Source organism: Plectropomus leopardus, chromosome 8 (assembly GCF_026936395.1).
Source record: "Plectropomus leopardus strain MGB_pleo_1.0 chromosome 8, ASM2693639v1, whole genome shotgun sequence".
Taxonomy (NCBI): domain Eukaryota; kingdom Metazoa; phylum Chordata; class Actinopteri; order Perciformes; family Serranidae; genus Plectropomus; species Plectropomus leopardus.
The window spans coordinates 1119279-1130312 of NC_142183.1; the positions used below are offsets into that span (position 1 = coordinate 1119279).

General features: G+C 42.6%; 1 long non-coding RNA gene across 1 annotated transcript; it reads right to left on the bottom strand.

Annotated features, from left to right (window-relative positions):
• Window positions 1-1170: 1170 nt before the first annotated feature.
• LOC148188809 (uncharacterized) lies at window positions 1171-9580 on the bottom strand. The gene is made up of 4 exons (XR_015777116.1): window positions 9509-9580; window positions 3168-3345; window positions 2921-3039; window positions 1171-2165 (listed from the first exon to the last, which is right to left on the bottom strand). It is a non-coding gene; the product is annotated as an uncharacterized LOC148188809 (long non-coding RNA).
• Between the last annotated feature and the right edge of the window lie 1454 nt (window positions 9581-11034).

Genomic DNA, 11034 nt, shown 5'->3' on the forward strand with positions numbered 1-11034 from the left:
GATGTCATCGCAAAGTCTACATACATCAAACTTCATATTGCACCCAAGATCCATGTCGCAGAGTTGAGCTGCACTAAACTTATAAGATTGCAAAAATCTCTCAGTCTGCAGGAGGATCTGGAGTCATTACAGGCTCCAGTGCTCAGACTGGTTGTAGCTGTTAGAGAAGAGAAACTCACTGTTAACACAGAAAAACATCTCCATCTGCAGTCACTGATTTATAAAGAAAATATTAAAAAAGATCTTTCCTGCTGCACCTGGAGAATTCAGCAGTTAGTGTGAAAGTTTAGCGACATTTCATTCAGTTAAAGATGATAAACCCGCCTGACTTCCCCCGGAGCTTCCCGGCAGCCTGATGTGGCTGAAGGAATCACAGAGGAAGAAGTTTCCTTGGTTGGTTTTGACGGTGCCGCAGAGCCACCTGTCACCCCCGTCTCACCTCCACCCACCGCCCACCTCTCCCCAGCGAGACGCCTTCCCTCTGATGCCGCGCGGACAGATCTATGAGCCGCACTGGTGGTAAAGCAGGCATGTTAAATTTTGCATGGATTCCCTTTGAAGTGTCAGGAGATAAAAAGGGAAGCTCGTCCGTGTTTTTACGTGTACATTGTGTGCCGAGAAGAGGGGGAGGCCAGGTACTGCTGGGCTATAATTTAAGACGGAAAGAAGAAGAAAAATTCCTTTGTCTTTTAGGATTCAGAAAGTTTTCAGGGTGATTTTCTTCACTTCTGCACTGCCAAAAACATCCAAAAAATAAGTGCTGATTAATCAGCATCCTCTGTAGTTTTGCGTCCTTTGATTTGATATAAAACACTGTTGGTTTTGGTATTTTAAATGTTGGCAATTAGAAAAAGTAAAATGCACCAGACATGAACAACATTTTAAATGCAAATAAATTTCCATCATAAGCAGCTATAAATGCTGCGCTAACCTTCCTTTTTCTTTCTAAATTCTGAAAGTTTTTAGGCAGGATTGGCAGATTTTCATCAGAAATAATTTCATATGATAATTGGCTTTTGACAAAAAAAATAAAATTTTCCCAGAGCAGATTCCCTAATTTCATCAGTTTTCTAGGGTAATTTACCTAAAATGCCTATTCGAGACGTGCTCAAAGTAAATTTATAAGCTGTTCTTGTTCCATTTTTATTTCATGAACTCACATGGTCTCATTTGAAAGGTAACACTCTGAAGTTTTATCCCCAAAAAATCACTGTAAGTGCATTTTTCATTGAGTAAACACACTGAAATAAAAATGTTTTTATCCTCTCCTGAATGTTTTCTTGAAAAAAGACACTGCTATTGACTGTAACTTGGAGGGATCAGCTTGTTCTCACCGTGGGACCATAATGTAAGAGTTTATCTAGACCAAGCTCAAATTTTATAACACTATCACAGAAAAGGACTATTTTACACAGGTTTTTCGAAGGGTATGTCCAGGCCTTTCCAAAAAGGGAGATTTTTTGGAGACTCCAAAAGGATCCTGGGAAACTCTGTTCACATGCCAGGGTTAAAACATACGGCTGCCATTTTTCAACACTACAACATACAGTCAAAACTTTGGGCTCTGCTGAAAGCTCAGTGAGTCTGTATGCCTGAGAGGATTCCTCTGTCAGTATTACTCATACAGAGTAACAGAAGCATAAACACGTAAAAACAAGTGCTATGATAGAAAAAAAGTGAAACAAACTGTTTACATATCACACATATTCACAGCAACCTTTCTACAGCTATTCAGTTTTTACATCATATTTGCAGGTATATATGAGGTATTCTTGCATGATATTTTTCACATGCCAGTCAAAGCACCGTGGTACGTCGCAGGAAGAGCACTTTTGCAGTGTTTTCTTGTGACACTGGCTGGTATCTGTGCCCGCTAATGTTAACTAGCCTATGGTGTGCTCCACGGCGAGCAGGAGGCGGTACCGCTGTGGCATAAGAGGGAGACCCCGCCTCAGCCAGCTGCTCCACAAAAGGTCTCTATGAAGAGCTTCTGGTTCACTGGTGCTTCTTCTTTACCCAAAGCGATTGCTTTATGGAGGAGGAAGGTGCTGACAATGGTAATGTCCATGAAGTTGTACAAGAGAGTCTTACACCACCTCTGTGTCTTGTGCAATACTGTGTAGTACTTTATCAAGGTGTCGGAGAGGTCCGCTCCATCTGTGCATCTGGATAGATAGAAAAACACAGCATTGAGAAAAATATACAAACAAATTTGTATGCCAAGCACACAAAAATGGCACAAAACTTAGTTGAATTTAAGAAAATAAAACCTACTTGGACATTTTTTGTAAACTTTAAGAAAATACATTTTTCCAATTTAAAAATGTGACTAAATGACTCTTCAAAATGTAAGTCTTGTTATCTGTCGCGTCTTGTCTGCATCTTTAGTCTTTCTCCTTGATCATCCCTTGCTGCCTTTTCTTAACTTCTTCTCTGCCAAAAACATATTACATTCAAAAATTAACCTGAGATCTCTGGGGGAGAAGTGCTGATACACCTGAATCCTTTTTAGCTTTACATCCTTTGATTCGGACTGAAACACTGATGCGTTTGAGCTTTTTATGGGAATATTTGGCAATAAGATGAGTGAAAAGACACCAGAAAGAAACCACAAATGAAATGCAGACACATGTACGTCATTGTCAGCTATAGAAGAGAAGAATTCTAAAAGTTTTTCAGCAGGATTGGCAGACTTTCATCAGAAATGATTTCACATGATATTTGGCCCTCATCAGAAAGAAACTCCATCTTTTTTCCTAGAGCAGATTCCCTCATTTCATGAATTTATTAGAAACAAGAAGTTGAGTTGCTGCTACAATATCAGAAAAAAAGACTTAACTGAGCATTTTTGGAGGAAGTTTTCAAACAAAATAAGCTTTTCCAATGTAAAAATGTGTCCAGATGACCTGTTAGGATATACCTAAGTCAGCAGTAAAGCCTGAATTTCGAGTAAAAGACTTGTTATCTTCGGCATTGAGGCGTCATGTCTGCATCTTAAGTCTCCCTCCTTGATCATCGCTCGCTGCCTTTTAGATATTTCTGCAGGAAGAGGAAATGACAACGACGTCAAAGACCTCGAAACTGAGTGACACCCTCACGCCCCCTCCTAAATAAAAAATTTTTTTAAAAATCCCCACCCCCAACCGAACCTCCCCACCTGAACTCACCGAGGGTTTGCATTCCAGTTGCTGGATCGTTAGCCAGAGGTATTAGGCGTCTTGCCTCGGCCTTGCATCATCGCCTCTCGTCTCAAAGTTTTGACGCGCCGTCGTTCCCCTCTTTCCCCCGTCTCTCTTTTTCTCTCTCCGGCATGTAGATTATTCTCATCAGCTCCCCCTCGACATCCTTTGGAGGAAAACAAAAAGAAAGATGGTGGGAGAAAACCAGAGCCCATTCTTATTCAAGTGCTCAAGGTGACCGCACTGAAGATGCAATCATATATGACGACGCCGCGAAGCTCCTCGACCCAAAAGAATGCAAACAGAGAGGATTATGGGTGAATCACTGGAGAGACTGAAAAGAAAAAAGTTATTCTGTCAAGTGTTGGATACATGAAAAAATGACATACTTGAGCGCAGGATGATGCAGTGGCTGTAAATCATCTTAGAGCAGACGCAAGGTCACACAAAGGTCCTTGTAATGAACTGACTCCCGGAAACACAAACATGCTTCAGACATGGAAACACTTTGACCACTAACCGTCAGAACTTCTGACCTTCCTCCCCACACTGAACACCAATACAGGAACCCCTTGACCTGGGGCGCCCGGTGGCTCAGTTAATAGAGCAGGTTCCCCATGTCCAGAGGCTGTGTCTTCGTTGCAGGTTTGAATCCGACTTCAGCCCTTGGTTGCATGTCATCCCTTCTCTCTCTCCCCTTTTTCCCACTGTATCTGTCCTATAAATTAAAAGCACTGAAAAGGCCCAAAAACTATATCTTTAAAGAGCCCCTTGTCCTCAGACAAAGGTCTTGTCAACATAGAAACAGTTCGTCAATAAAGAAGACATTGTCCACAGCAGAGCGTCCCGGAAACCCCCTTATAACCAACCACAATGTGCAGAGAGCTGCTTAAGTTTCTCTAACGTCCGCTACATGACAAAAGTGACTTCACTGAGAGTGATTGAGAAATCCCCAACTTTCCCCTCGAACACTGAGTGCGTTTATCTGGACATTAACCCTGCGAAACCTGAGCAAAATTTACAACAAAAGAAGTCAGATGCCAAAATTAGCAAGAAATGTGTAAAAAGTAAAACTGGTGAAATGAAAAGAAAACAAAAGTTGGTCGCCATGTGCACCACGTGCTTGTGTTAATATCAAGGTAACGGCATCCCAGAGCGTCAACAGCAGATACAGAAGGATACCTTGAGCGTGATATGTAGACGTGGAAGTTCACTGACAGACCTGCAACATGTGTTGAGTTGGGATGAGAACGTGTTGATGTACTCAATCACATTATGTAGAAAAAGTTCTGCTGTCATAAAAACTGTCTGTGCTGCTCCACTTAAACCTCCTCTGAATAATCACACACCTTAAATTAACACCATGATATTCAGAGTAACTATCAGCCGACTGATGGGGGAGCACAGGTTACAGGTACGAATCCACCTGGACGTCATCTATGTCGGTCACTTGTCAATCAAAGTGATGTCATGTTGCATTGAAGGGCCCTCACTGTATGCTGACACCGTCAGGCAGCGCTGAGGGCGGCGGCGGTCACAGCTGCCGCTGTTGCCGAGTGTCTGCTGGAAAGACTTTCCAGGAGCGACGGTCTTCATTTAAAAAGTTGAAATTTATTTAACCTCTGTTGCTTTGCGCCCTGAGCGCTCAAAATATGCGAAGCCGCCGGGAGCTGCGAGTGATTTCTTTAGAAATGATATTAAAGAGAAGTCAGAGCTTTTCCCAGCAGACGCACGACCCAAAGCAGCACTGCAGCCAGAGCCACGACTGTCATCGAATCAAAGGAAACCTTTATCTCACCCTGCTCCACAACGCTCCATCACAGACGCTTTATTCTCCCACTACAATAAATGTTCAAGAATCAGACTTAAAGAGACGCTCCAACTTATAGCACAACACACAGCGAGCACGCCGCGATTCATCTCTGTTCAGCTGCAGCGAGGCCACGAATATCAGAGTAAACAACACGCAGTGGCCGCCGTGTTAGATCTGGTCATGGTTACAGCACAAAGGACATTCAAACACGGCTGTACGGTGTGTGACATCACACAGAGAGGGCGAGGTGGAGGATGTGGTGGGACACAGCTGAGACACTTTCAACATAGGTGAATACAAGAAAATATATGCAGCCGTCTTTATTCTGAAAACATCATTAAACCAAGACGTCACCAAAAACCAGCAGTTTAAAGAGGAAAAATACAAGCACCTGTCCCCTTTGTTCTTTGCTCTTTTAATGTTCAGTCCATACAGCCGGTAAAAAAGCCTGTTCTCACTCCAAAGTCGCCAAAATCGTCCGCTCTGTCAGTGCTTTCGGCTGACGAGCGACTCAAAAAGCCACCTTCCATGTCCAGCTGGACGGCTGCAGATGAGACAGAACTGGTGGCGTGTTTTATATGCCGGCAAACGGACAGCACCAAGTGCATCCACATCCAATGTGCACAAGTGGCATTACTTGACAGCAAGGCCAGACCGAATCGGTTACATGTGCAGGAATTGCGAAAGGACGCCTTAGAAATGTTACAGGTGATCACGTAATTTAACGGGTGAGATGCGCTCACAGGGCGGACAGGAGGGGCGGCTGACTCCTGTGCTGGAGTCTGGATTTCTCTTCCTGTCTGAATGTAACAGGGTTTTTTCTACACCTCACCATATTGCCTTTTTTGCCTAAACCTAACCAAGGTGACGTGCAGCGTTGGTCGCCGTGTGCTGTTGTGTAAACATAAGGACGTGCTGCTTCATCCCACCATGTGCATTTGTTGACATCAAGGTAACAGCATCCCGGAGTGTAAACAACTGACGCAGAAGGAAACCTAAAACATTATCAGTAGATGCAGAAGGTCACCGATAGAGAGACATCATGTGATGAGAATGTGTTGGCTACTCACAATCTCCAAGCTCTTAGCCAAATATCGTCACTTCTGGATCAAAAAAAACCCCAACGGCCAGAGTGCCGAACTTAAGGCGTCAAGATGTTAGCTCTAAAAACAAATGGGTGACGTCTCGGTGACTGCGTTGACCTCTGTGACAGAGTGTGTGGTTTTCCCCATCAAGGAGACCTGGACAAAGTACAAGAAAATCACCTGACAATTAGAAAAAAAAGGAAAGAAAGAAAAAGTAAAATAAACAAAAAATTACTCAAAAAGAGTGCTACAAAAAAATGATAATTTTCTGCAACATCATTTGGAATATGTAATCATGGTAAATATATATATATATATATATATATATATATATATATAAACTTATTTCTTGCAATTCGTTAAACATTTGTTGCCACGTTGCTCATTGCCTATGTGATGAGATGTGATGAGTTCGAAGGTTTAGACACTTATGAAAACTGTTAAAAGTTATACTGACACAGGTTTCAAACGGTTTAATAAAGCACACTGAATCAAAACTTGTCCTTCTTGTAAGTTGAATTCAGCATCTTCAACTAAAACTACATCTTGAAAAATGTTTCGGGTTTGCAGAGAGTGTTTTAGCAGCTCAGCAGGATTTAAATTTTATATTCATAAAGCAACTCAACATTAAAATAAAACTGTCCGCTGTTAGTTTTATAGTCATCATGTGATGATGCAGTTTTTTTTCAGAGGTTGTTTGTAGCAGCTGTTTCCACGGCTCACTCTCATATGTCTTCAAATTAACACCGTCCTGACTTATTAATGTAGAAACTACACACTCAAAGACGGGTAAATATTTAAGCAGACACTTTGCAGAGATGAAAGGACGCGTTGGACCTGTACTTGTTCAGGCTGAAGGGGAAATGTGTTCTTTTCTTCGCTGCTTCTCTCGCAGGTGAATCCCTTTCCTCAGCGTGGCATCCGGGAGAAACCAATGAACGGACAGAAGGAGAAATAAGAGCAGAAAGAGCGAACAAAGGAGGCTCAGTGTGACCCGAGGCGGCGAGTCGGATCACAGACAACACACCCAAACCAAACCAAACACCACGGGCTCGCACTGTAAGCAGACATCTCCGCAACTTCTTCAAAGATGGCTGATAAAAAATGGATGTAAAACACTTGCTTTCAAGTGCGGAGGAACCTGGAAGACGGAGAAACACGGCGTTGTTTGATGTTAATTCTGCTGTTAGTCTTTGAAAAGAGCTGCTGAGTTCTTTGAGAAGAGCCACACACAGACACATTAAAACAACTCTGAACTGCTAAATTGTTTTAAGCAACATGGCCGCAGGAAATTTCCTGCATTTGAAAGGCGCGCGAGCCCGAGCCGAGATAAACAGCGGCGATGTTAAATTCATGTCTGGTTTTACTTTGAAAGGGAACAGCATCAAAGGCACGAGGCAGCGCATCCCACAGCAGAAAGAAAATTAATGTAGAAGAATGTCTCTCTAAGCGTTTCGGTTTATAATAATTCAGAGCGAAGACAGTTTGCATCTGCAGCCGAGCACCCCGAGCCAGAAAACATTTCCATAAAGTGGTTCTGCTTTGGGTTTTGCTGAGGTGACAGATGGATGCTGAGAGCTGCAGAGGACTCGCAGGCAGACAGCAGAGTGTTCAAGGACCAGGTTCATCTTTGCTTTTGTTAGAAGCTTCAGCCCCTTGAGTCAAACTTAAAGAGGAATACACTTTCACCTTTCTTTACAGCTCTATCGCCATCATTTACCTTTTGATCAAACAGAAATATGCCTACATATCTGCAATATTTCTCTCTGAAAGTGGCCATATTGCAGCACAGTTTGAATCTAATGATAAATTGCTTTTTTCAATGTCGGGTATTTAAAAAAATGGCTTGATACCATCATGAGTCTGCACAGCTGTCAGTGGACTTTTGCATCTACGTATTTGGCTCTAGGTATCCTGCATCTGCCGTTCTCATGATGTCAACCCAAACACATGGGGGGATGACGCTGCACTGTCTGCATGTTTACACAACAGCACGTAGGAACCAACACAGACCGACACCACGGTCAGGTTTAGGCAAAAGAGGCACATGGCAAGGTGCAGAAAAAAAAACACATGCTCACAAGAAGCAAACTCCTGCATGAAACTCAGTTGTTTTTGGGACCCATCAGCCTCCCCGCCCGGCCTATAAGCAGACTCTCACTTCTTATATCACGTCATGAGCAGCATTTCTACCTGACGCCGCCTTTACGTGTTTAATTCGCATGTGACCTTTTTTGTCCAGCTGTGCTCTAGCTGGACGTGGAAGGTGTTTTTTTGGCGTCACGCTTGTGCGGTGAATGCACTGACAGAGTAGATGATTTGATGAGTTTGCAATGAGAACGGTCTGGAATGAACGCTGTATTTTTATCATGTTTATTTTTTGTCCTTTTCCTTTTATTTATTTTGAACATCTTCATTGTTTTATATTTTTTTAACCTTACTCTTTGAAGCATTTTGGGCTGCATGTTTATATGTATAAATAGCAGAAGTCTGATATGATTTTGATTAGTATCCACATATATATTTAATTGAAATCCTTTTCTTAAATCCTGTGGCCACCTGTTTTTGTGGTCTGTATAATGAAATCTGAACAAACTTTATATTTCTAACTCCAATGTAAGTTTGTTTATTTGTCTTCATTAGAAAGTCTGTCTTTGTTTTACTTGGTCAGATGATTACTGAAAAACACTGAATATTATTGATGTGTTTTCTTGTTTTTTTGTTTCAGTTACTGTGTATTTTCTCCTCCTGTGTTCCTGCGCAGCCTTTCCCTCCTTTCCCACCTCATCACCTGACCTGCATCAGCCTCATCACCCGATTCACTTCACCTGAGCTTTTTCTCCAGCTGCTCTTCATCCCCTTGTCAGTCCAGCTTGTATTTGAGTCCTTGTTTTCACCTCAGTCTTTCAGTGATCCTTGATTTGATTGTGTGATGTTCAGCTGCTGCTTTCTTGAGCTACAAGTGATGTTATGAGTTTCTGTTACCTGCTGTCTTCTCCATTTGGGTCCACCTGTTCTACATTACATGACAAAAAACAAAACTATTTCTGTTTTTAAAATAGTAAAGAGTAATAGTTGACCTGATTAACAGTTTTGTTTGTTTTTTTTGTCAGCAGATGAAAAAAGTATCTTTTTGAGAATTTATTTTGGGATTTTTGCAGTATTGCAGTAGGCGAGTGGGATGAACCAGCAGCAGAGCTCATGCTGACTGATGACTGGTACAGTTTTTCTGTATGATGTGCAGTTTTCAGCACAAATATACAGTGAAGAACTGAAACTACAGTTTCAAAGATATCTTTCACAGACAAGAAGAGATAAAAATATATCTGTATCACACGACCTTTCCTTTTCAATACCATCAAGGACATTGAAAAAATCAATTCATAAGTAAAATATATAAAAAATCACCCCACAGTAAATCAGGTACTTACAGACATGAATGGCAGTGACTTCAACTTCAGACGTAAACCTCACTGAAGTCAGTTCAGGATTGGCTAGAGCCACAATGACGCAATGTTTCCTGTTTCCCTTTCAAAATAAAAGCCCTCTGACAAAAATTATGTCAGCAGAATCCCTCAAATTGTTAACACAGGGCTTGTTATTGTAAAACATTTGCAGGACCACAATGTTAACAAATCAGTGGCTGTAAGGCTCCATAAATAAGATTCAGAAAACCTATTGTCTGTTTTCTGACAGAAAATCCTCTGAGACGTGGCTCAGCAGGCAGTACGACACAACCTGAACAAAAAACACACAGCATGTAATCCTCAAACCAGAATGAATACCTAATACAAATAATTTCGACAGAAGAAAGAGCACTGCTGTATACAAAGTGGCATAGTGGAGTGTGTACTTTTAACTGTGGAAATACAGCTGAGCAGCAACAACTGTTAGTATGAACACTGAGAGCGAGCGAGCTGCAGCAGCTCAGCGAGGCAGCCGTCACACACTCAGGCAGCGTGTCCTGGGCGTGACACATTCCCGGAAACACTAGCCAGCTCTGATCCAGGGTCACATCACATCCTGGACAGATTTCAGAAGCAAGCGGTCGCTCGCTGCTGCCACTGACCAGCAGCTCTTTAAACATTCATCCTGGAGCCAAATTCATGAGTTCCTGAGTGACAGAAATGTCCCGGTTCTGCCATCGACCATCCAGCTCCCCGATACACAGTGTGACTACTAATCCAGCCTCGGCTCTGGGACAAGATGATTTATCAGACTGAATCTGAAACTGTAATAATAGATGTGTGAATTCAATCATGGATAATAGCTGTTCTCTGCATGATGCATTTCATGTTGTTGTTTCCAACCAGGCTTCATATTTTTATAGAAAAAACAGGTCAGTGTGGTTTGTTAATACTGTTGGCTGTATGCATTGCAGTGTTTCTGCTCCTGCACAGACCTTCAGCCCACACAGTGCATCCATTTAGACGTTTCTGCCCCCTTTAATATTAACAACAGAGGGGAAAGCATGTAAAAACAAAAGCTGCATTATTCTGGAGGAAATTCATAACATGAAATATTTAGTGTTGTTTTATTTGACTGAAATGCTGGAAGAAAAGAAACATGCAGCACAAATGCACACACATGCTTTTTCCTCCCATGATTCCACTGGGGTCTCCTGCCAGGCCGCCTTGTGGAGTGTTCTCCTTTCAGCCCGTGGCACATGGCCTGTCTGTGATAAAGGGATGTGGAGTGCAAAAGAGAAAAAAGAAAAAGCTTTTAAAGTTGTATTTGGCGTCCCGGCGCTCCCCAGTCAGCAGGCAGCAGACTTCTTATGAGATTAGACCTTTTTAGGCAGCCAGTCAGTCGGCTCCTCCGGCTCCTCCGGCTCTGCCTCCGTCTCCGCTTGGGCTAAGTTTGGCCGCCGTGACCCCACGGGGTTTCAGCGCGTCCGGTCCTTCTCACTATCTGCCGCTGCTGCTCTGAAGGCCGGCCAAAATGGTCTCAGCCGTGG